Here is a 24272-nt window from a genome sequence, read left to right on the forward strand (position 1 = left end):
GGAAATCTATATGGAGTTTCATGTGGTCACTATTTTGAATTGTGAATTGAATCCAGTCATGTATGAGGTATGGATAATCATGTAATGTATGAGTTGTTTAAGTTATATTAGAACATTCATAAGTGATAAATCAAGCTGAACAAACTGAGACATTGAAAATAAATGTAATGTCTGGACGTTAGTGGGCACTATTACATAAACAGGGCCACAGATGGATGATTATTACCTCGTGGGGGTATTATTGTAAATTACGCCACAGAAAGGACACTACTACAAAATGGGGCCACAGTGAGTTAACTACTACAAAGTGCAGCTACAGAGGAGACACTGGTACCAAGTTCAGTCACAGAGTTGGCACTATTCCAAATTGGGGCCACTAAGGCATTACTATTACAAAGTAGGGCCATAAACGAGACACTGTCAACAAGTGAGACCACAGAGGAAGTATCACTATAAGGCCAATATCATGCTAGCTTAAATGTGCCTGTAATGTGGATGAGTGTTACAGCCTAAGGGCGAGCACCCACTGGCGTTTGCGTTTTCCGCGGGAAAAAAACGCAGCGTTTTCGCCGCGTTTCCCGCGTTTTTTCCGCGCGCTTTTCGCGGCGTTTTTCGCGGCGTTTTCGCGGCGTTTTCGCGGCTTTTCCATTAATTTCAATGGAGAAAAATAAGGACACATATGCAACTGACAGTTCCTATGTTAAAAACGCAAACGCAACGCAAAAAAAACGCCAGTGGACAGGAACACATGTTATCTCTATGCCTGTGCAGGAAAAACGCAAAACGCAAAACGCAAAACGCAGGTAAAAAAACGCCAGTGGGTGCTCGCCCTAACTGTGGGTCTAATTACCCTCTTTTGTTGCAAAATACATTTGGTTTATTCTTACTGCTCCAGTGAGAAGAAATAGTGTGACTGGTCATTTCTGACAACTGGAACCCTCACAGATCCAGAGAGAACACTATTGGTATGGCTCGAAATACGGACAGTGGAGACCGTGCATGTGCACCTCCGCTTCTTTCACTTCAATAGCACCACTGCAGAGAGCCAAGCATTTCAACATCTCTCACTCCCACTAAGCATTTCAACATGACTTTGATGGTTGCATTTTAATGAATGAAGTAGAGGCATGCATGTGCATTTATAAGGGACTCACCCTAAAGGATTAATACCACCATGGAGATGGACTGAAGAAATGTGTCAACAATTGTGTCAAAAGTTCTGTGTGTGCCAAGATTTCTTTATGTGCTGAAATTTGCACCAAATTTTGGCACAGCAGGAGTGAGTAAGCTCAGTGGACACTTGCTGATTGGCTGATATCTGACCATAAGAAGGTCAATTCTTGCTGCATAGTAGGAATGCAGGGATTCAAATGTTAATTTGCAGGATCTGCTGACTGAACTGCTAAGAGAGGAGAATGAGTGTTATACTGAGGAACAGGAGACGGCCAGCTGTGAGAGGGGGTATGAGGAGATCTGAGAGAGAGCTGAACTAAGCCAAGTGCAGGATTTAAAAGGAAGTCCAACTAGGAGACAGATCACGGAGTGGAGAGTAGGTCGACCACCCACACCCCCTGGACTTTGATGTGGTATTGCAGCAGTTAATAGAGGCAGTGACTCTTGCACAACAACTGTAAGTAAGGCTAGCATCATTAATGATGCTAGGTGTACACACGGATTGGGTTGTAAACAGTGAAACTATAGGCCTGCTGCAGATGATATATACTGATCTAAGAATTGGACTGTTGTCACGTGACTACAACTTCAACCCCTTTTAATTTTTTTTACTGAAATATATTACAAGAGAACCGTGCAATTCTACACCTCCACCCATGACACACCCCCTGCTGCCCACTTTTTGATATGCTGCGGGTGCATTCTCAAAATAGTTGGTGAACACGGTGATTGGATTCCCACTGATCAAGTTTTTCCATATCCTGTAGATAGCGAATAATGTCCTATGATAAGAAAAATCCTCAAATGTCTGATATAAAATATAGAACAACATATTGGTGTCAAATATTAAACAGCATCTTAATTTTTGTCCTTTTTTTAAATTGTGAACTTATTTTCAATTCTATTATTTCCAAAACGGTGAAATATAGATTTAATATATTCCTGTGATACTTTTTTTCCCTATTTGCTAAATACATTTTTACATCTCAAGTCTAAAATACAACTCAGAAGAAAATATAAAGGCGTCATCCTGTGATTGTCAGTGCAGTCCTGATCTACTCAGCAGAGATCTATGTCTATCATGGCATTAGAAACAGAGAGCAGACTCTTTACTAATGACTTTATGTTCTGTAACATCTTATGTGATCTTTTATATAACCTCTGCTGGTTATCGCTCTTTTCCTTGATGTTCTACCCTGTGCAGTCACAGAACTCAGAGCCTGGATGCCAACTAAGAATGAAGGATTATACATTTGAATACAAATATTCTCAAGCTGGAGATATTATTATAGGAGGGATCTTCACTGTACATTCATCTGCAATACCTTGGAGAAATGTGTTGGATGAGTTCTCCAAGGCAGTCTGCGTACGGTAAGTACATTAAATTAGGCACTAAACTACACAGCAACATAAAGACAACTATACAGGATACTGTCTGACATAATTAATTGGTATGTTATTGCTTAGTTTATGTAATAAAACTTATTACAAATGATAATAATTTTATTAATTATCTTTTTGATCATTGATCTGTGAATTGTATCTGTTTTTCTTTCTGAACAAAATAATATACCAGTAAATAGTACAAGTGACTCCTGGTGCTGCAGGCCCATCATTGTTCCACATCGTGCAGTGACATTTATAAGTGCTTTCATATGGGGAGGAATTATCACACACATTTATGCATCACAATGTTATATTTAAGAGGCTTAAATTCTGCATTATTTTAAAAATCCAAGTGCCTTCACTTCAAAACCGCAGGATTAAAATCTGCCATGACAAAGTTTTTTGCTGCAGAATTAAGGAGATCTTGTGGAATTATTTTTGTAGATTTCGAACATACAAGCGCATTCTGTGGTCAAAATCACAACACAATTCGCATTATGTGACAATTAGAGATGAGCGAACGTACTCGTCCGAGCTTGATACTCGTTCGAGTATTAGTGTTCGAGATGCTCGTTACTCGTAACGAGTACCACGCGATGTTCGGGTTACTTTCACTTTCATCTCTGAGACGTTAGCGCGCTTTTCTGGCCAATTGAAAGACAGGGAAGGCATTACAACTTCCCCCTGCGACGTTCAAGCCCTATACCACCCCTCTGCAGTGAGTGGCTGGCGAGATCAGGTGTCACCCGAGTATAAAAATCGGCCCCTCCCGCAGCTCGCCTCAGATGCGTTGTGACATAGCTGAGGGACAGTGCTATAGTGTTGGAGCTGCTGTAGGGAGAGTGTTAGGAGTTAGTGTAGGCTTCAAGAACCCCAACGGTCCTTCTTAGGGCCACATCTAACCGTGTGCAGTAGTGTGGAGGCTGCTTTTAGCAGTGTTGCACTTTTTTTTTTTTTGGTATATCGGCCGTGCAGAGCATTGCGCCCTGCAGTAATAGTCCAGGGACAGAAGTGTGGAGGCAGGGAGAGTGTTAGGAGTTATTGTAGGCTTCAAGAACCCCAACGGTCCTTCTTAGGGCCACATCTAACCGTGTGCAGTAGTGTGGAGGCTGCTTTCAGCAGTGTTGCACTTTTTTTTTTTTTGGTATATCGGCCGTGCAGAGCATTGCGCCCTGCAGTAATACTCCAGGGACAGAAGTGTGTAGGCAGGGCCAGAAGACATATATTATTGATTGAATATACGCAGTGGTCCTTTTCCAAAAAATATTGGGCAAAGAATCTATTTGGCCTGCCTGTCACTGTGCTCAGTGTTCTGGGTCCGTGTGTTGGGGGTAGTAGTTCTCCAAAATCATACGCAGCCAGCTAAGTGTTACAGCAGGCTTGCGCCAAATTATTTCCTGGCTCTGAAATCACCACTCTGTTGCAGTTAATAACACTGCAACACTCTGCAGTTCTGTGACACACTCCAGGGACAGAAGACATATATTATTGATTGAATATACGCAGTGGGCCTTTTCTAAAAAATATTGGAAAAAAATCTATTTGGCCTGCCTGTCACTGTGCTCAGTGTTCTGGGTCTGTGTGTGCTGGGGGTAGTAGTTCTCCAAAATCATACGCAGCCAGCTAAGTGTTACAGCAGGCTTGCGCCAAATTATTTCCTGGTGTTCCGTAAGCGAACTCAGCCTCCAACCACAGGCCAATAAGCGGCACATTTAATTACAGCGTTGTGTTTCTGCATTACTGGTAATACAGCATGCTGAGGGGTAGGGGTAGGCCTAGAGGACGTGGACGCGGCCGAGGACGCGGAGGCCCTAGTCCGGGTGTGGGCACAGGCCGAGCTCCTGATCCAGGTGTATCGCAGCCGACTGCTGCGGGATTAGGAGAGAGGCATGTTTCTGGCGTCCCCACATTCATAGCACATTTAATGGGTCCACACGGTAGACCTTTATTAGAAAATGAGCAGTATGAGCAGGTCCTGTCGTGCATGGCAGAAAGTGCTTCCAGCAACCTATCGTCCACCCAGAGTTCTGCGCCGTCCACTGCTGCAACTCAGAATCCTCTGGCTGCTTCTCCTCCTTCCTCCCAGCCTCCTCACTCCATGAAAATGAGACATTCTGAGGAGCGGGCAGACTCCCAAGAACTGTTCTCGGGCCCTGCTCAGATTGGGCAGCAGTGGTTCCTCTCCCACCAGAGGAGTTTATCGTGACTGATGCCCAACCATTGCAAAGTTCCCGGGGTCCGGGGGATGAGGCTGGGGACTTCCGGCAACTGTCTCAAGACCTTTCAGTGGGTGAGGAGGCCGATGACGATGAGACACAGTTGTCTATCAGTGAGGTAGTAGTAAGGGCATTAAGTCCGAGGGAGGAGCGCAACGAGGATTCTGAGGAAGAGCAGCAGGACAATGAGGTGACTGACCCCACCTGGTTTGCTACGCCTACTGAGGACAGGTCTTCAGAGGGGGAGGCAAGGGCAGCAGCAGGGCAGGTTGCAAGAGGCAGTGCGGTGGCCAGGGGTAGAGGCAGGGCCAGACCGAATAATCCACCAACTGTTTCCCAAAGCGCACCCTCGCGCCATGCCACCCTGCAGAGGCCGAGGTGCTCAAAGGTCTGGCAGTTTTTCACTGAGAGTGCAGACGACCGACGAACTGTGGTGTGCAAACTTTGTCGCGCCAAGATCAGCCGGGGAGCCACCACCACCAGCCTCACCACCACCAGCATGCGCAGACATGTGATGGCCAAGCACCCCACAAGGTGGGACGAAGGCCGTTCACCACATCCGGTTTGCACCGCTGCCTCTCCCCCTGTGCCCCAACCTGCCACTGAGATCCAACCCCGCTTTGAGGACACAGGCACTACCGTCTCCTGGCCAGCACCCACACCCTCACCTCCGCTGTCCTCGGCCCCATCCAGCAATGTCTCTCAGCGCACCGTCCAGCCGTCGCTAGCGCAAGTGTTTGAGCACAAGCGCAAGTACGCCGCCACGCACCCGCACGCTCAAGTGTTAAACGTGCACGTAGCCAAATTTATCAGCCTGGAGATGCTGCCGTATAGGGTTGTGGAAACGGAGTCCTTCAAAAGTATGATGGCGGCGGCGGCCCCGCGCTACTCAGTTCCCAGTCGCCACTACTTTTCCCGATGTGCCGTCCCAGCCCTGCACGACCACGTCTCCCGCAACATTGTACGCGCCCTCACCAACGCGGTTACTGCCAAGGTCCACTTAACAACGGACACGTGGACAAGCACAGGCGGGCAGGCCACTATATCTCCCTGACGGCACATTGGGTGAATTTAGTGGAGGCTGGGACAGAGTCAGAGCCTGGGACCGCTCACGTCCTACCCACCCCCAGAATTGTGGGCCACAGCTCGGTGGTGGTATCTGCGGCGGTGTATGCTTCCTCCACTAAACCACCCTCCTCCTCCTCCTCCTCCTCCTCCAACGCAACCTCTGTCTCGCAATCAAGATGTGTCAGCAGCAGCACGTCGCCAGCAGTCGGTGTCGCGCGGCGTGGCAGCACAGCGGTGGGCAAGCGTCAGCAGGCCGTGCTGAAACTACTCAGCTTAGGAGATAAGAGGCACACGGCCCACGAACTGCTGCAGGGTCTGACAGAGCAGACCGACCGCTGGCTTGCGCCGCTGAGCCTCCAACCGGGCATGGTCGTGTGTGACAACGGCCGTAACCTGGTGGCGGCTCGGCAGCTCGGCAGCCTCACGCACGTGCCATGCCTGGCCCACGTCTTTAATTTGGTGGTTCAGCGCTTTCTGAAAAGCTACCCACGCTTGTCAGACCTGCTCGGAAAGGTGCGCCGGCTCTGCGCACATTTCCGCAAGTCCCACATGGACGCTGCCACCCTGCGCACCCTGCAACAACGGCTTAATCTGCCAGTGCACCGACTGCTGTGCGACGTGCCCACACGGTGGAACTCTACGCTCCACATGTTGGCCAGGCTCTATGAGCAGCGTAGAGCTATAGTGGAATACCAACTCCAACATGGACGGCGCAGTGGGAGTCAGCCTCCTCAATTATTTTCAGAAGAGTGGGCCTGGTTGGCAGACATCTGCCAGGTCCTTGGAAAGTTTGAGGAGTCTACCCAGGTGGTGAGCGGCGATGCTGCAATCATTAGCGTCACCATTCCTCTGCTATGCCTCTTGAGAAGTTCCCTGCAAAGCATAAAGACAGACGCTTTGCACTCGGAAACAGAGCCGGGAGAAGACAGTATGTCGCTGGATAGTCAGAGCACCCTCCTGTCTATATCTCAGCGCGGTGAGGAGGAGGAGGAGGAAGATGAGGAGGAGGGGGAAGAGACAGCTTGGCCCACTGGTGAGGGTACACATGCTGCTGGCCTGTCATCCTTTGAGCGTGTATGGCCTGAGGAGGAGGAGGAGGAGGATCCTGAAAGTGATCTTCCTAGTGAGGACAGCCATGTGTTGCGTACAGGTACCCTGGCACACATGGCTGACTTCATGTTAGGATGCCTTTCTCGTGACCCTCGCGTTACACGCATTCTGGCCACTACGGATTACTGGGTGTACACACTGCTCGACCCACGGTATAAGGAGAACCTTTCCACTCTCATACCCGAAGAGGAAAGGGGTTCGAGAGTGTTGCTATACCACAGGACCCTGGCGGACAATCTGATGGTAAAATTCCCATCCGACAGCGCTAGTGGCCGAAGGCGCAGTTCCGAGGGCCAGGTAGCAGGGGAGGAGCAGAGATCAGGCAGCATGTACATCCCAGGCAGGGCAACACTCTTTAAGGCCCTTGACTGCTTTATGGCTCCCCAGCAAGACTGTGTCACCGCTCCCCAGTCACGGCTGAGTCGGCGGGAGCACTGTAAAAGGATGGTGAGGGAGTACGTAGCCGATCGCACGACCGTCCTCCGTGACGCCTCTGCCCCCTACAACTACTGGGTGTCGAAGCTGGACACGTGGCCTGAACTCGCGCTGTATGCCCTGGAGGTGCTTGCTTGTCCTGCGGCTAGCGTCTTGTCAGAGAGGGTGTTTAGTGCGGCTGGGGGAATCATCACAGATAAGCGTACCCGCCTGTCAACCGACAGTGCCGACAGGCTAACACTCATCAAGATGAGCAAAGCCTGGATTTCCCCAGACTTCTCTTCTCCACCAGCGGACAGCAGCGATACCTAAGCAATACGTAGGCTGCACCCGCGGATGGAAGCATCGTTCTGTATCCCCATCAAAAATGGGGACCTTTTCGCTTCATCAATCTGTGTATAATATTCCTCCTCCTCCTCCTGCTCCTCCTCCTGAAACCTCACATAATCACGCCGAACGTGCAATTTTTCTTAGGCCCACAAGGCTCAGTCATATAATTTTTCTAAACAATTTTTATACGTTTCAATGCTCATTAAAGCGTTGAAACTTTCACCTGAACCAATTTTTATTTTAACTGGGCTGCCTCCTGGCCTAGTTACCAATTAAGCCACATTAACCAAAGCGATTAATGGCTTTCACCTGCCCTCTTGGTTGGGCATGGGCAATTTTTCTGAGGTACATTAGTACTGTTGATACACCAATTTTTGGGGGCCCTCGCCTACAGTGTAATCGAATTAATTTTTAGCCGACCTCCATTACAGCTGACGTTACCTCAGCTGTGATGGGCAATACAATGGGATATTTTTATGTACCGCCGGTGGCTTCCTGGCACCCTCCCATGCTGTGGGTCCACAGGGAGTTGTAAATGCATCTGTGTCCACTTCTAAAGAACCCCAGTCGGACTGGGGCATGCAGTGTGGGCCGAAGCCCACCTGCATTAAACATGACATTATTACCTCAGCTGTGATGGGCAATGCAATGGGATATATTTATGTACCGCCGGTGGGTTCCAGGGAGCCACCCATGCTGTGGGTGCACACGTAATTTCCATTGCGGAGTTGTACCTGCCTGTGACTATTTATAAAAAACCGCGGTCTGACTGGGGCATGCAGACACCTTGACAGAATGAATAGTGTGTGGCACATAGGTTCCCCATTGCTATGCCCACGTGTGCAGCTCCAGATGGAGTTGGCACAGGATTGGATTTCTCATTGCTTCTGTACAGCATTGTGGGCTATCGTCCCGCCCCTTTTAAAGAGGGTCGCTGCCTAGCCGTGCCAACCCTCTGCAGTGTGTGCCTGCGGTCCCTCTGGCAGACGCACTTATAAATAGACATGAGTGTGGCGTGGCATGAGGGCAGCTGAAGGCTGCGCAGGGACAATTTGGTGTGCGCTGTGGACACTGGGTCGTCATGCAGGCAGTGATTGTGCTTTGTTGGAGGTAGTGTGGTGCTTAGCTAAGGTATCCATTGCTAATGAGGGCTTTTCAGAAGTAAAAGTTGTTGGGGGGGGGGCCCACTCTTGCCGCTATTGTGGCTTAATAGTGGGACCTGTGAACTTGAGATGCAGCCCAACATGTAGCCCCTCGCCTGCCCTATCCGTTGCTGTGTCGTTCCCATCACTTTCTTGAATTGCCCCGATTTTCACAAATGAAAACCTTAGCGAGCATCGGCGATATACAAAAATGCTCGGGTCGCCCATTGACTTCAATGGGGTTCGTTACTCGAAACGAACCCTCGAGCATCGCGAAAAGTTCGTCTTGAGTAACGAGCACCCGAGCATTTTGGTGCTCGCTCATCTCTAGTGACAATACATGCAACTGTACTGCGTCCTGTAGAATGATTCTACCCATGTGAAAGCACCCTGAATATCTAAGTGTGAATTTTTTATTTTTTTTTTGTTAATTCACTTTTATTAAGTTTTTCTTATACAACATGAACAGTATTGCATAGGTGCACTTGGTTTTACCACCTGCTTAACATCAGGTGGATCAGGTGGATTCCTACAGGGTAAGTACATTGCAATATTAACTAATTAAATCCAATAACTGATCTCTGGTCTATATCACCCTCCCCAGCCCAGTATCTCGGGCTTAAAGGCTTTATTTCCAAGGCTAGGGTGGGCGACACAGACCTCTCCCTGGATGCGTTTATGCACCTGCACTTATATTCACTTTATAAATTGTTGAAAGCATGAGAAAGTAAAAGAGTAGTAACTGGGGTGGGGGGGGGGGGAGGAGGGGGGGGAGTGTGTGTGTGTGTGTGTGTGTGTGTGGGGGGGGGGTGATGTCTGTTATCTGATTTTGGACTTGACTCTTTTATTATGCGGCTTGCTCCACTTTGTTGTTGATAGCTCATAGCTCCTGGCTCCGGTGTCTCCAGAGGTGCTACCTCCTTTACATATTTTCCTGCATGAGTATAGCAGTATAGCCTCTTCTTTCTTTTTCTGCAGATTTTTATAGCATCCTGTCTAAGTGAGAACACCCATGGGTGTGAGGCTGCGACCCCGCCGGGGGATTGCGGAGGAACAGCCACCCGGGCGGCACCCGACAGTCTGCTCCTCAGGGTGGTGCAGCCTCGGACGCACCGGAGAGTCGTAGTTCATTTGGAGGGGGAACAACAATGTCTAGGTTTGGGAATGTGAGATAGCCTAGGGCTAGTGCAAACTATCATCCCCAAAATTAAGTTGTTTTAAGGTTATGTTTGCCGAATGAGGTAACGTTAGGTCAGCTATTGGTTTTTCTTGTTTGCTATTTGAAGAAATCACTAAGTCAGCGAGGATCCATCGCTACTCCTGTGGAATTTGCTGAGCAAGATGTAGAGCGTGTTGTATTGAAATTGGTTTCGCCAGGTTGGGATCACCAAACTGGGGGGGGGGGGGGGTGGGAGGGCTAGTCGTTGTTTGTCATGGTGTTTGAGCAGTAGCTTTCCCAAGGAGACCACACGTTCAGAAAAGCGGTATATGTCGAATTTGTCCAGCTAAGGATCTCCTCGAATTGGTGGATCTGTTTAATCTTTTCTTTCCACATCTTAGTGGAGGGTGGAACTGGGCTTCCCCAGTGTAGGGGGATTAGCGCTTTTGCTGCTGCTATCATAAAAGCGGTGAGTTTGTCTTTCATGGGGTTGTATGACTCACCAGATCTGTTTAGTATTATCATGTCCGGGGTTAAATGAAGTGCTTTATTCAGAATTATTGCTATTTCACTTTCTATTGCTAACCAAAAAGGTTTAATTCTCTTACAGTTCCACCATATGTGTAGATAGGTACCCGTGTTTTCTTGACATCTCCAACATCTGCTCGACTCCGAGAGTTTGTAGGTAAATAGCCAATCAGGTGTTTTGTACCATCTGGATAAAAGCTTGTAATGGTTTTCCTGGAGGCGAACACATGGGGAGACACCATAAGAGGATTTAAATATTGTTTTAAGTTCCGCGTCTGATATTTTTATGTTCAATTCCTTCTCCCACGAGGAGACATATGTTGGTCTGCCTGAGGTACGAGATGTTGTGAACTTTTTGGTCAAGAAAGCAATTTTCCTGGACTCTGTATTTTGGGATTTTATTAACCTTTCGAATTCAGTTGTTGGTCTTGAGGATAGATGTTCTTTTTTAAAGTTTGCAATCGTGTTTGCAATGTGTGCTAGATGAAGGTCTTGCAGTTTCTTTTGTATGTTTAGGGAATTAATTATGGTATTCGGATCCTCGTGTATGCTATTTTGTAAGTCGTGAATTGAATGTCCTTCAAATATGTTCCAGAGATTCTCTGGTGTCCAGGTTTGGGGGTGTTTGGTGATGTATGGGAGTAGGCTTAAAGGCGCACAAGGAGAGGGCGAAGGTGCTAATTCGTGTGACAGGGAGTCCCAGGTCTCGCAGATGCCCCTCAGCAGGATACTGAAGTCCTTAGAGCGGTATGTTTTAGGGTTGGGTAGCCACAGATCCCTAATGAGGTTGTTGCCGTAGGTCAGTTGTGCGATTTTCCTTATTTTATGGTTTTTTGTCGGGGCTATAATTTCTAGCCATCTATTTAGGTTAATTGCCTTATAGTAATCTAGAATATTGGGGAGTCCCACACCACCATGTTCTCTTCTCTTGGACATTAATGAATATGCTAGTCGCGGGCGTTTATACTTCCAAAAGAAGCTTGAGAATTGTGAGTTGATTTTTTTAAAGAAGGATTTGGGTATGTAGCATTTGTAGTTTGTAAAGAATTTTGGGCAATATGTATGTTTTAATGAGGTTTTTTCTCCCAAACCAGGAGATAATGGGAAAGTTGTATGAGGACAAGAGCGATGCGATTTCTAATAATAACGGTCCCAAATTGCTCTCATAGAGTTTAGTTAGGTTACTTGTGATTTTGATACCTAGATAGTCTATGGAGTGTTCTGCCCAGACATACGGGGAGGATTTCTTTACCTCCGCTGCTCTGTGAGGGGGTAGCGATATATTTAGTATAACTGATTTGTTTTTATTCACTTTTAAATTGGAGAAACTGCCATAGTCGTCTAGCAATCGATTCAAACTGATAAGACCAAGTGTGGGATTCGTGATTAAGAATAACACATCATCTGCAAATGCGGCGGCTTGAATACATTCGCCTCCTATTTCTAGTCCTCTGATCTCTGGATTTTGTCTAACTGCCTGAAGCATAATTTCTAGAGTGAGGATAAAAAGTGTGGGGGATAGTGGGCAGCCCTGACGTGTGCCGTTTGTTATATTAAATGGTTGGGATAAAATGTCATTTATTTTTATTCTAGCGTAAGGTTTTGCGTATAGGGAGAAGATGGCTTCAATGAATTGGGGGGGGAAGCTAAATTTGTGGAGGACCGCTCTCATAAATGTCCAGTCAACGCGATCAAAGGCTTTTTCAGCGTCTATCCCCAGGGAGATTAGGGGGATATTTTTTTTCTTGGCATATTGTATAGAGTGTAGTAGGATAGCAGAGTTGTCTTTTCCTTCTCTGCCTTTTACAAAGCCTGCTTGCTCGTCAGATATTAATTTGGGAACGATTCTGCTCAAGCGGTTAGCAATAAGTTTGGCCCAGATTTTGATATCGACATTTAGTAAAGAAATTGGTCGGAAATTATTGCATTGGGTAGGGTCTTTGCCCTCTTTGTGTATTAAGGTGATGTGAGCTTCCTGCGATTGTTTGGGGAGTGGGGCGCCTTTCAAAATTGCATTTAGTGTAGTTCTAAGGTGGGGTTCTAGTGTGTGTTGTAGTGTTTTATAGTAGCCTGATGTGAGGCCATCCGGCCCCGGGCTCTTACCATTTGGGAAGCTATTTATAATCTCTGATAGTTCGTCTTGACTCACGGGATTTAACAGATCTGCCGCTTCTTCCGGGTTAATTTTGGGAAGTGTAAGGTTTTTGAGGAAAGCTTCCATGTTTTTGTATTTGTTTTCTCGATCTTTTTGTGAGAGTTTACCTTCAAGGTTATATAGATTTGTATAATAGTTATGAAATTCTGTCGCAATGTCATGAGCTGATGTGGCTTTCCCCCCTGATTCTTTTTTAATTTCTTTAATATGCATTTTTTCTCTCGCTTTCTTTATAAGAGTTGACATCAGTTTGCCTCCTTTGTCTCCATGAGCGTAGATCTTTTGCTTATAGTTTACAAAGGATTTGGCGAACTTTTTGTCAAGTAGTGACTTTAATTGTTCTCTGAGGGAGTTCAGTTCTGATTGTGTTTTTTCTACTACTGAAAGTTTTCTTATTTGCTCTAAGGAGGCAATTTTCATTAATAGGTCATCTATTTTCTTTTGTTTCTGTTTTTTTAATTTTGAGCCCAGGGATATGAAGAGGCCTCTGACATACGCCTTGTGTGTTTCCCAGATTATGGGGGCGTTTGTATTGTCTTTTGAGTTGATCTCAAAGAATTCAGTTATGTCCTTTATTAACTCTTGTTTGTGTTCCTCCTCTCTCAGTATCGACTCGTTTAAACGCCATCTCCATTCTCCCAAGTTATTGGAAAGTATATTTAGGCAGGTATGCATTGGGGCGTGGTCTGAAATTGTTATGTTAGCTATTTGGGAGCGATGTATTGTCTTTAGTAGTTTGTTTGATACCAGAATATAGTCGAGTCTCTGATATGAGGCGTGGACATGCGAGTAGAAAGTATAGTCTTTTTCAACTGGGTGTAAGAATCTCCATGAGTCAGTTAGATTCAGTTCCTGCAAGACTGAGTGGACTCTTTTTAGGGCTCTCTGCGAGACCTGGGACCTTCCCTTAGATGTGTCTAGCAAGGGGTTAAGAGTAATATTAAGGTCTCCACCTAAGATTATATGCCCAACTGCAAAGGACTTTAGCGTTAGTAAGGCATCCGTTAGCCATTTAGTTTGATTAGTGTTGGGTACGTATATGTTGGCTAGTGTGTAGTGGGTGCCACCTAGTGTGCCTTTTACGAATATAAAACGTCCTTCCGAGTCAGTAAGTTGTTTGTCACTCTGGAAGGGAAGGTCTTTGTGAATGGCAATAGATACTCCCTTGGAAGCTGAAGTCGGGTTACCACTGTGGAACCATTGAGAGAAATAGTTTCTCAGGAGAGCTGGGATTTTATTGCTTTTAAAGTGGGTCTCTTGAAGAAATGCTATTTTCGTTTTATTTTTCCTCAAAAGCCATAACATGTGATGTCTTTTATTTGGTGAATTCAGCCCTTTGATGTTGAAGGTGGTGATCATTGTATTCCCTATTTGGGGAGATGGGGTTTTTTTGGGTTGTTGTTTCAATTCTCGTTGTGGAGGTTGATTGTTTTGTTGACTACGAGGGGTGTCTGTTCTGGCTAGATAACATGTAGACATGTTAGTGGTGTCTGTTTCCTTATAGATATTTTTAGAGTGTGGAAAGTGTGTGTGTGTGTGTGGGGGGGGGGGGAGGTGCGAACAGCGGTTGATGTAGGTTTCTTGACCGGGGAAACTGTATCCGGTCTACTGTTTAATAAACTAAGATGTTGTTGTGTGGATCAGAAGCACCCTGACAACTACCCCAAGCAGGACTCTGTTGTCAGTGTCTCTCTCACCCAAGGACTGCCCTCTGGTGAGGGTCAGTGTGAAAGTTTTGTGTGTAGTAAACTCACTCACATGTGCGGATCCTCACCGGTCGCGCCAGGTCTTGTTTTTCTAGGTCCCGTTTGTACCTTCAGAGGATTCCTTTCATCCCCTTGGCAAGGCTTGTCTTCTTGCTATGTGAGTTAGGGTGCTGTGACCTGTGTATGGATATGGAGAGAGGCACACCAGAATAGAAGATGGTAGGGGAGAGAGGAGGAGGGGAGAAAAACATTAACATAAACGATAACAGAGAAGATTCTCCCTTCAATTCCAGTAAGATTCAATTGGCATAGGAGACCCACAATATCAACTACGCTTATAGGTAAAACAAGTCCATTCTATTCTATTTACTATGGGCTCCCCCAGGCTGAGGGGGAGCCCAGGGAGCTGACCCCCGTACAGCCCCCAGGGCCCCCCCCACCCGGAGCGCCATCTCCCCTATGTAAGCTCTACTTCCCTATGCAGGTACCAGCTATTGAAGATAAGTAATAGACATCCGGCACTAAGTTTTCTTTGGCGTATCTTCTTTTAGGACTGGGACTCTTTCTTTCTGCATATGCTGGCGTCAGTCTGTCAAGGTTAGTCAGAGCGAATATCCGCTCTAGATTACGTGAATCTAGCGAATGATAGTCCATAGGCGAAATTCTGGTATTCTTTCTCTGAACTATGTGGGTTATTTGCAGAGTGTTGCTTTAGTCCAGGAGTTCCAAATTCACAAAACTGTGCCTCCCTCTCATTGAACTAACGCGTCGCTCACCAGAGAGGTTGCCACACTGCGAGGAGAGTCTCTTTAAATGCCCTGGGATGAGACTTTTGGGCCATCTTTTTTGTTTTTTGGTGATTTAGACTTTGTAGTTGTTCTCCAAGGTTCTACTTCTGGGAGTGGAGGTATTGTTAGGTCATATTGTGTTGGTAACCAAGAGGGTATTTCGATTGGGTCTATTTTCAAGTGTTGCCAGACTGCTTCGAGATCTTCAGGAGTTCTGATTGTGAGTCTGCGCCCTGCATCCTTGATTGCCAGACCAAACGGGAACAGCCAAGAATATTGAATTCCTTTTGATTTTAGAGCTTCTAGTAGTGGTCGTAGCAAGCGCCTTTTCGCCAGAGTTGAGGGTGCAATGTCCTGAAAAAATTGTATTGGCGCGTCGTCGTATTTGAATGACTGACGAGTTCTTGTGGCGTTAAGTATGGCACTTGTGTCCGTGAATGAGAGCAGTCCACAAATTACATCTCTTGGCGGGTCTCCTTCTTTAGGTTTGGGTCTGATTGCTCTATGAATTCTCTCAATTCGAATTTGTGCGGCCCTCTCTTCTCCTAATAGATCTGTGAAGATTTCTCCGGCCACTTTGCGTAAGGATTCTGCTGCCCAGGATTCCGGGAGACCTTTTATCCGGACATTGCAGCGCCTGCTGCGATTTTCTTGGTCCTCAATTAAGGTGAGCGCTCTATCTAGGTATGAGCGGTGGGCTTCTACCACTTGTGTGGTAGCTTTTGAATGTTTGATAATGGCTGAGCATGATCCCTCTAGGTCCTCAACTCTGTTGCCTATTTGTTGAAGCTCAGATTTAATGTCCGCAAGTTCTGACATTATTGGTTGCGTAACTTTGAGAAGAGCTTTTTGTAAGAATGATTTGGAGATTTGGGTGCCAAGGTCACATTCTTCTTCTTCTATATCGCTATCCAGCTCTGAGTCCTGAGTCGCTTGGTCTGGGATGTTTTGTGATGGAAGTGGTTTTGCTAGGGCGCTTGGAGAGTGAGAACTTTTTCTTTTTAGGAATTTCTGCATATCGGCTTGATTTTTTTGCCTTCTCGGTGTGTTTGGCGGATCGCAACTGCGTTCTCTGCTGCCTTTCACCATTTTATGTAGTGATGAAGAAATGCAGGGATAGACTTGGCACTTTTTGAGAGAGTCTTGGAGAGTTGTTAACTTGTAATATGTCCCGCTTATGGGTCAGGGGGCAGCTTCGTCCACAATGTTTAAAGATTAGTCCAACATCTTTGTAGGCTATCAGCCGCCCATGAACAGACGGTGCTGCAGGTGTACAGGGAGAATTAGGCTGTGAGGTTGTGTTGGACCCACCTCTGGAGTCCTAGAGTATTGTGTTGCTGAGGATCTGTGTGACACAGTTCCAGAAAAATTAGAGCTATGCTCTTGAGAAGATTGCTGCTTCACTGTATGTCTGCTGGCTGTCTATCAGACAAGTAGTATTGCATCATGGCAAAAAAAAAGTTATTGAGAAGATGTAGTTAGGAACTGGGTGATCCAGTTCCATAAAAAATTAGAGCAACGCTCTTTTAAGTGTCTTTAGCAAGATTCTAAAGCTGGCAGGAGGTGTCAGTCTGCTTTTTGTAGGAATGGGTTGGACTGGGCAGAACCGTTCCAAAAAAAATTAGAGCAGTGCTCTTTTATCTTTATCTGCCTTATTGTAGGTCTGGCAGTTAGGTGTATTAAGATAATATATTGCTCAATGCACTGTCGGAGTGAAGTTCCCTTTCCTCTGTTCCTGCAGCTCCAGTGATTGCCAGAGTAAGGGGGAGGTAATAAGATGGCTGCCAGGCCAGGTGTGGATGCAGGCTCCGGGCAGAAGGAGAGTGAGTTGGGCGGATGGAGGGGGGAGGGGGGGAGCGGGAAAATGCGTGGAGCGGGCCCGGGGGTGCTCGTTTGAATGAGCTTTCCTTACAGGGCTGGGATCGGTCGGGGTTCCGTTACTCACAGTCAGCGCTGCCCCTTCCGTCGGCTTCTGCACTCAGCCCACCGCTGCAGCCGCGGGAACCTCCGTGCAAGATCGCCGCCGTCGGACGCTCACAGGCTCCCCCCTCTTCTCTCTCGGCCCCCGCCGCCGAACCGGCAAGCTCCGGAACAAGACCGCTACCTCTTCCAATGGTTGTCGGTCCGACCGCGCCGTCTCCGCGCGCCGCCTCTCCTCCTCGTCCGGAAATTTAGGCCGCGGCTTGGTGTGGGCTACCAGGCCCCGGTTTTCTTCTGCGGTCAAATCCTCTGGGGAACCTCTCTTCCGATCTCCAGTCTGCAGGGGTGATGATGGTAGGTGTGTGTGCGATTTCTGAGGGCTATAGATAGCCAAAAGGGGGAATAAATTTCCTATGGCTTAGGAGCCCAATTTCAGTGCGTCTGCACACTCTGCCAGCCAGGCCACGCCCCTAAGTGTGAATTTTGATGTGGAATTGCCACTAGATTGAAGCCATTTTCAACTCCACATCAAAATACGTATGTTATGCATGCCGAATTATGCTGCATGTTGCAGAACAATTCTGCTGGTTGAAAGATCCTGTAGGAACAATATAGCCAAGGTACACCACTACAGAGGATCCCACCATGCAACTGTGTATCAACACTGATAGGTATGAGGTAAACTGTGCTTAACCCCAGTTTATCATGTAAATATATATAGCCCGTACTATTATAGCCCGTACTATTAACGACATCCATGGACGCAACCCAAATAAGGACTGGATGGAAAGGATTGGACCAGGGGAACAGAAATACACGAGGCACACCATAATAAAATGAACTGCAAACGGGACTGGTGACCAGACATCCAGATATGACTGAAAACACTAAAACACTTGCTAATAATATCTATATGTATAAAGACGAAAGCCCTCACTGACTCACTCACTCACTGACTGACTCCCCAAAGTTCTCCAACTTCCCGTGGTCGTAGAAACATGAATTTTGGCACAAGCATAGATTATCTCCAAAACAGGAAAAGTAATCCCAACTCGATTATTCAATTCTAGCGCAAAAGAATTAGCGTCCAAATTTAACGTTCATAATATAAATCTCTCACTTCCCAATGTCATAGAAACTTAAAATTTGGCACGGGCATTGAATATGTCATACATTGGAAAAGTTATTAGGTCCCAACTTGATTATTCAATTCTATGCGCAAAAGAATTAGCGTCCAAATTTTGCGTATGGAATCTAATTCTCTCACTTCCCGGTGTCATAGAAACTCGAAATTTGGCACGAGCATTGATTATGTCATAAATAGGAAAAGCTAACGGGTCCCAACTTGATTATTCAATTCTATGCGCAAAAGAATTAGCGTCCACATTTTACGTATGGAATGTAATTTTCTCACTTTCCGGTGTCATAGAAACGTGAAATTTGGCACGAGCATTGATTATGTCATAAATAGGAAAAGCTAATGGGTCCCAACTCGATTATTTAATTCTATGCGCAAAAGAATTAGCGTCCAATTTTTACGTACGGAATTTAATTTTCTCACTTCCGGTGTCATAAAAACGTGAAATTTGGCACGAGCATTGATTATCTCATAAATAGGAAAAGCTAATAGGTCATCACTCGATTATTCAATTCTAAGCGCAAAAGAATTAGCGTCCAAATTGTATGTGCGGAATGTAATTTTCTCACTTTCCGGTGTCATAGAAACGTGAAATTTGGTACGAGCATTGATTATGTCATAAATAGGAAAAGCTGATGGGTCCCAACTCGATAATTCAATTCTATGCGCAAAAGAATTAGCGTCCAAATTTTATGTACGGAATGTATTTTCTCACTTCCCGGTGTCATAGAAACGTGAAATTTGGCACGAGCATTAATTATGTCATAAATAGGAAAAGCTAATGGGTCCCAACTCAATTATTCAATTCTATGCGCAAAAGAATTAGCCTTCAAGTTTTACGTATGGAATGTAATTTTCTCACTTTCTGGTATCATAGAAACGTGAAATTTGGCACGAGCATTGATTATATCATAAATAGGAAAAGCTAATGGGTCCCAACTCGATTATTTAATTCTATGCACGAAAGAATTAGCATCCAAATTGTACGTACGGAATCTAATTCTCTCACTTCCCGATGTCAGAGAAACTTAAAATTTGGCACGGGCATTGATTGTGTCATATATTGGAAAAGTTAATGGGTCCCAACTCGATTATTCAATTCTATGCGCAAAAGAATTAGCGTCCAAATTTTACATACAGAATCTAATTCTCTCACTTCCCGATGTCAGAGAAACTTAAAATTTGGCATGAGCATTGATTATGTCATAAATACGAAAAGTTAATGGGTCCCAACTTGATTGTTCAATTCTAAGCGCAAAAGAATTAGCGTCCAGATTTTACATACGAAATCTAATTCTCTCACTTCTTGGTGTAATAGAAACTTGAAATTTGGCACAAGCATTGATTGTGTCATAAATATGAAAAGCTAATGGATCCCAACTTGATTTTTCAATTCTAAGCAGAAAAGAATTAGCGTCTAAATTTTACATACGGTATCTAATTCTCTCACTTCCCGTTGTCGTAGAAACATGAAATTTGCCATGAGCATTGATTATGTCATAAATAGGAAAAGCTAATGGGTCCCAACTTGATTATTTAATTCTAGTGCAAAAGAATTAACGTCAAAATTTTACGTACATAATCTAAATCTCTCACTTCCCAATGTCATAGAAACATGAAATTTGCCATAAGCATTGAAGATGTCATAAATAGGAAAGTTAATGGGTCCCAACTCGATTATTCAATTCTAAGGGCAAAAGAATTAGCATCCAAATTTTACGTATGGAATCTAATTCTCTCACTTCCTGATGTCATTTTATATAAGGGAAGCGTTGCATGGTTACCTCCAGTAGTGTTTCCTGGGTAACACAGAGAACTATGCAAAATGGTGAACATATAATTTTCCTCGGTATCTCTAAAGTAACCACGACTTTATAAGATTTTCCGTGTGAACACCAGATAAACACCGGTACCAAATTAACTGGGGCGAAGCCGGGTATATCAGCTAGTTTATTTATATAGAACCAACATATTTTGAAATGCTTATCTAGAATAGCAACATACATAAGCAGATGGAATTTTTTGGCCCAGAGGCCTAAGCTCACAAGCCCACGACAAGGGTCCTCGTTGTCTTGCGAGTCGCTACTCTAACAAGACAACTTAAACCCCAGCAAGTCCTGCCTGCAAGCAGGGCAATCATCCCAATAGGGATGGCCCCACACTGGAACCTAGGAGCCTGGTTGGCCATATATGATAAACAACATACAAACTGAAACCCATAGAGCTACAGGTACTGGGAGCACAATGTGACAGCTATTTTTGACAGCTGACAGTTATCTGCAACTGCTGTGATCAGTGATAGTTCTGATTGTTGAAGTTAACTATATAGATGTCATGGGGAAATTGGAGGGGGGCCGGTGGGCTAGCATGGCAGTCCAAAGCCTAGTAAAGGCTCCCAAGGTTGTAATACATCAAAGCTTAGTAAGCCTTGCCTTTGACTGAGTCTGATAAGCAACATTGAAAATCACTATATAGTATGATGCAATACTGAAGTATTGCAGTGTATAGTATAAGCAATTAGGCGATCAAGTTCAGGCTTTAATAGATAATGAAGAACAAAGATTCTAAAATTGAAAACCTAATATTTCAGTTATAAAATTATTAATATCTACGGCTCTCAACAGTTCCGGCTTTCGAGAATATAAACATTTATTGGCATTTATTTTTGCCATTGCTGATAGTAACAATAATCCAGACATTCTGCCAAATATCACTTTGGGATATCATATGTATGATTCATGTGGCCATGTGAATAAAGTGATAAAGGATGTTATGCAGATAATGTCTGGACACTCAGTAACAGCGCCTAATTATTCGTGTATGGATTATGATACACTAGCTGGTTTTATTGGAGACTTAAGATCTGCCACCACTCTACCAATGGCCCAGTTATTGGGTATGTATGGATATGCGCAGGTGAGTTCCAATAATAAATCTTAAAGCATAATTAAACTTGTGGATGCTTTTTTTTCAAAATAGGCTGTCATGTGTACATGGGGGATCACAGCATTGCTTTCAGACAGACAGCTGTAGATCTGCCTTACCACACTATTTTGACTATGGGGTATTTCACCTCATAGTTAGCAGCACTTGAAGAAACCTTGTTTTCACCTTTGACCCCTCTTAGTGGGATTTGGTAGATGCTATTAGGTCTAAAAAGCCAATACACCCAGAAATATTTTCAATAGTATAGCTACTGATACCATGCAAGGCTAAGCCATGATACCTACCGGTGTGAACAAAGATGTAATCTAAAGATAAGCCTAGCTCAGAAGATAGGTTGAGGAAGGGATCAGACAAATTACAGAGTCCAGAAATGTAACCGAGGTCAGAAATACAGAAGACACAGGTAGTCAGAAAGATGCAGAGGTCTTGAACAGGAGAACACACTAATTGCTACTCTCACAATTGGAGTGGAACCAAATTGCTTCAGCATCTACCCTTGGATGTGGATGCCTAATATAATATAGCCAAAAGCATCAAAAGATTTATTGTGGAACAATTATTGGAGCATGTGCTGGCCATTTATGTCTGGGAGCAGCAGTACATGAGATCCCTACCAAGCAGGAGGAATGCAGCACAGCCATAGAAATGGCAACTGACCACAGCCTCAGCAGCAGGTAAATGGAATGACTGCAGCATAAAGCTATGACAAGTTCTGGTCAACATATGTCTTGTATCCTGCATTTTTTTAAGCAGATATCTCATTCAACAGCTTCAATTTTTAATTGTCAATTTCCCTTAAATTTAGCTTCAGGAGGGGATAAAGACTAGCTGCTACAATGTGTCTATACAATGTGCACACATAGGGAAGTAACACTATCATTGACCATACTGAATGTGATGAGAATCTAGGACTAGGTTAAATAAAAAACTTATACTAGAAGCAGTAGCAGCCATGTTGGTGTATGTGCCTCACTGCCTCTGTCTCTCTCCAGCAGCCCCCACTTACTGTTCCTCCCCCTGCCTATGGGCAGTAGATGTATTCTGATCTCTTGGTATGCACATTTCTGTGAATGCTTTTTTTTAATCATTATGTTTTTATTGAATCCAGGAGGAGGTGTTACATAACATACAACTAATATTCAAAATTATATAAAATAGGATTACACTTGTTACCATTGCTGTCCACAGTTCTATATTACTCCTATCTATACATATTTCACACCTTTCTGAGTAAGGGCCCATTTAGATTGGACGAATGTCAGGCAAACGATGCCAGACACTTGTCAGCACACATACTTGCTCCCGTGCTGCTGCACAGGAGCTAGTATCACTGGCTCACAGTGGGGAGGCTGGAGGAGATTTCTCTCCTCGCGCCCCCCCCCCCCCCAACCCTCTCCATTGACCTAACATAGCAGCGGTTCAATATTGAATAGCTGCTATTTACACTGAGCAATCAACTCACCGTCCATCATTTATGCCGCATAAACAAAGAATGATGAGCTGACCACTCAGTGTAAATAGCAACCTTTCAGTACTGAACGGACGCTATTTGTAATCAATGGAGAGGGGTGGAGAAGCATAAGGAGAGAACTCTCCTGCAGCCTCCCTGCCCCCCCCCCCCCCTTCCCTTACTCGCCACTCTGTGAGCAAGCCAGCACGTATAGCTCCCATGCAATAGCACGGGAGTGAGGACACACAGTGAAGAGTGTCAGGCATCATTTGCCTGGCACTCATCCCATCTAAATGGACCCTCATTTAACGTTTTCTTATTATCTTAAACAGCCCTTTAGGAAGTAGTCTTATAGTTGAGTAAATGTACATATTTCAGGCTAAACAACCTTGTTCAACATTTGTAACAAAATCATAACCTTAACTGAGCATCATTTACCAAATTGAAGCATAGCATCAGTGTTGGTAAAATTGTGTCCACAGATCCCATACATCTATGTACTTTTGATATGTATTGGATCTAATGGCTAACTATTTTCGAAAAGTCCAAGCTCTGCAATTCAACTTTAAAATTCCTCTAGTTTTGGGGGATCAGGGGATTTCCAGTGCTTTGTAATGATTGCTTTGGCCATCATCAGGGAGTGGCCTACCAAATATCTGGTGGGTTGGGGTATAGCATTGAGATTTATTAGTAACATAGCAAGTTTAGTGTCCTTTTGAATTCCTGTTTTTACTATCTTCTGTAACAGGTTATAAATCCCCTTCCAGTAGGTTAACAGCTTTGGACACTCCCAAAATATGTGCGGCAGACACATATTTTTTGCCCACAATTCCTCTAATGTAGACCATCACTCCTAGTAATGTGACTAGCTCTAATTTGTGAAGAATAAAACCATCTCATTTGCACCTTTATTTGTGTTTCCATAATGGCTGCACCTTTTGCTGGCTTCAGTAATGACCTAAATGCTTTCTCCCACATCTCCAAAGTAATTTTGTCCCCCAATTCTTTTTCCCAATTTAGTAAGTGTGCTTTTTTTTTTGTAAATTATAGTTACTAAAAATGAGTGAGCACACTCGCCCGAGCTTGATGCTCGTTCGAGCATTAGGGTACTCGAGATGCTCGTTACTCGAGACGAGCACCACGCAGTACTCGAGTCAATACCATTTCCTTCCCCATATGTTTAGCACCATTTTCTAGCCAATAGACCTGCGGTGAAGGTATTACCACTTACTGCTGTGACGTGCCAGCCCTATCCTACCCCACAGTAGTGAGTGGCTGGGCCGATCAGGTGACTGCCGAGTACTTAAACTGTCCCGCCCGCGGCTCGCCTCAGACACATGCTGGCAGAGGTAAGGGAAAGTGCTGCTGCTGATATAGGGAAAGTGTTAGCGTAGGTCCTGTCTTCAAGAACCCCAACGGTCCTTCTTAGTGCTACATCTGACCGTGTGCATTACTGTTGTGGCTGGCTGGGAGCAGTAGTACACCATTTTTTTTCTTTTTTTTTGATCTCGGGCTGTGCAGGCCATTTCATTTACAGCGTTCTCAGTCTGCAGTGTATTATACAGAGTTTAGGGAAAGAGCTGCTGCTGATATAGGGAAAGCGTTAGAGTAGAATCCTGTCT

Source organism: Eleutherodactylus coqui, chromosome 7 (genome assembly GCF_035609145.1).
Source record: "Eleutherodactylus coqui strain aEleCoq1 chromosome 7, aEleCoq1.hap1, whole genome shotgun sequence".
NCBI classification, from domain to species: domain Eukaryota; kingdom Metazoa; phylum Chordata; class Amphibia; order Anura; family Eleutherodactylidae; genus Eleutherodactylus; species Eleutherodactylus coqui.